Source organism: Ruditapes philippinarum, unplaced genomic scaffold (genome assembly GCF_026571515.1).
Source record: "Ruditapes philippinarum isolate M1 unplaced genomic scaffold, ASM2657151v2 ctg13204_1_1_1_1, whole genome shotgun sequence".
Taxonomy (NCBI): Eukaryota; Metazoa; Mollusca; class Bivalvia; order Venerida; family Veneridae; genus Ruditapes; species Ruditapes philippinarum.
In genome coordinates, this window is record NW_026860029.1 from 7,784 (window position 1) to 10,642 (window position 2,859).

Genomic DNA, 2,859 nt, shown 5'->3' on the forward strand with positions numbered 1-2,859 from the left:
TAAAAACTACAAAATACTTCGCATCAATCATTCCTCTTTTGACCGTAAAACAAATTATAACACAAAAAGCAAATGCCACTTTACAAGCAACAAACAAATTAATACAATTATAGTAATAAACTAACCCAATTTTTTGCATTGCGCCAGTATATCGTTACTATGGTAACTTAATGACCATTATTGTACACGACACGCCGGTTAATCGGCTTTTTCTTTTGTTTTCTTATTGGAGACAGATGTCCCCTTCAAGTGATATATAATTCATTTGTTTTTATTAATAACTCTCACAACAATAACTGTAGTGCACGAATTTTTTGGACAACCCTCGTACCAACTGACATATCAGCAACGGAATCAAATTGGACTGTATATTAAAATGGTTTGTATTCAATAGTTTGTATTATTTTTAAATTGTTCCGCATGATCATCCAATATATTTCCATATTGGACGTTGTTGAGTCCAATTGGCTTGCCCAATATGGTTTCACCAACAATGTAGTCGTTCAGATGAATTCCCGTATTGTACAGTTAAATGTTAAACATATAATTATTGATATATTATCTGACTTTTCCTTATCTGAGTATGAAAAAGGTATTTAAGTGAATGAATTATTATTCTTGAAAAAATTAACATTTCAATTTACAATGAGATATACCTTTAATGGTTGTGCTCATAGAATCAAATTATTAGTATCGCATTGGCAAAAGTTACATTATTATGGAATACCGTTAGGGCCATCGTAGTTAAACGTTACGGCAATGTGATTATGCGATGACGACAATGCGACCATACCACTGCGCGACAACGCCATTTAGAGAGTATAGTACCGCGATGGCGACAACGCGATAATATTTTCGCACTATCGTATTGTCGTCATCGCTCTATCGTATTGTCGCCCTCCTATAACGATGGCCCTAACGGTATTCTATACTGATTTGTGTATATATCTGCATCAGCTGTATATTCTATACATTTAAGTTACATTTAATAAATTTCATAAAAAACTAAATAGTGACATTTCATTAATAAATTGGGTTTTATATCGACTCCAGGTCTTATTTTGGTGTCCAAACAACCAAATGTGTTTTATTAGCATGAAAATAGGTAACCTCATTGTGGCGAAATGGGAAGTACAATTTCTGTTTGCATGAGAAACTCTGCCTTCGGATCATCCGTACATCAATATTAAATCAACAAACATGACTATAAGTGGCAGTCCTAATTTAACGGTATATTTCCGAATTGTAACGGATGTTTTCATACAAATTTAATCTTTTTACGAGATGATTACTTTTACTGAACCCCAGGTTTAAGGCACCGTGAAGCTTAAACGGTAAAACTGTGTTTACACAAGAAAATATCACATTTCCTGTGTTCCGGATAGCAACTATAAAACTGTGACGTAGCGCATACACGAGCTCATTATATACTTCATTTGCATGTTAAAATTCGTATACGAACTTTAGTGTTACCGTGGGGTTTCCCGTTTAAAATCCTAATTTATGAACAATATTTGATGAGATTTACAACAATACTATTAAACAGGTTAATGAAACTGTAGAATGTTTGATTTTTAGGCTGACGGCAAAATATTTTTACATATTTATTTAATGTATCTTTAAACAGGTGACCGGAAGATTATCAATCAGCCCAGGGAATGGCATTTGAGAACGAAGCAGAAGTGTCTCACGTCATTTTGTACTTCAACAACAATGAGCAATATTGTAAGTTTTTAACCAAATAATTGTCATAGTTAACATTAAGTTCCAAATGCTTTTTTTAATAATTTATAATCAAGATGTGTAAAATAGTATGCTTTGTTTGACAATATTCTGACAACGCTTTTTCACATTTCCGATTCGTTCAATTATTTCATTCCGCAATTTCATATTGGAGATGTCGAATTCAAATCTATATAAATATTTTCTATTAGATTACAGAAACGCTAACTTGCGTTTGCTGATTTCCGGAACATGTCAAGATTCTGCCAACAACATCGGCACTGACTGCGCCACATATCCGGGACCCCCTGCATCACCCCCTTCCACCGGTGAAAATCACGTGTACACTTCCGGTCACAGAAAAATTCTTGAAGATTATGGTCACTGGCCATCACCTTAATTTATGCGAAGTGGAGGTTTTTTCTACATAGATGTCGCTCTGGCGGCCATTTTTTAAAGGCACATTATACCTCAGATACACATTTGTTTATTCTTTAGAAATGTCAAACATGTGTTTGATAATGTTTTAAATAATGGATTTAGAGCATGTGACATGTTTAACAACCGAAAAAAGTAACAAAGAACATAAAGTAAAGTGTTGTAAAGATATCAAAATATAAACAAACTTTAAGTAGTTGTTTGACTTCCATACAAAATACTCATTCCAAATAAATTTATCAATTGGAGGCAAAAGATAATTCCTCTGTATGGCAAATGAGTATTTTCTATGAAATCTGTAACAGAATACCAAACATAAAATATTTTGTGAAATAAAAATGGTATCATAATGGGCCTTTAAATTACATTGTATATATTTATAAATGTTTTTTTTTTTGCAGATGTATCAGATTATTTATAGATTAAGTGTTTTATAAACTTGTCTCATTCTTATGAAGTATGGGGGACTTCACAATGCTATCAATATTGAATACTTTGAATTTTGCTTTATGGTATTCTACATGTAGTAAGATTTAATCTACAACATCATAGATATGTTAAAGTTATAATATTTTGGTCAATGTTAACAGCTGATGCAGATATATACACAAATAAACTACTTTCTTGGTTTGCATTAATTTGTCGACTATCAAAATCGGGTTTTACGAAGTATGGCGTGCACGGGGAGCTTGAATGTGT

General features: G+C 32.6%; 1 long non-coding RNA gene across 1 annotated transcript; it reads left to right on the forward strand.

Moving 5' to 3' along the window:
- Positions 1 to 1,635: 1,635 nt before the first annotated feature.
- LOC132758636 (uncharacterized) lies at positions 1,636 to 2,424 on the forward strand. The gene is made up of 2 exons (XR_009629606.1): positions 1,636 to 1,725; positions 1,935 to 2,424. It is a non-coding gene; the product is annotated as an uncharacterized LOC132758636 (long non-coding RNA).
- Positions 2,425 to 2,859: the final 435 nt, after the last annotated feature.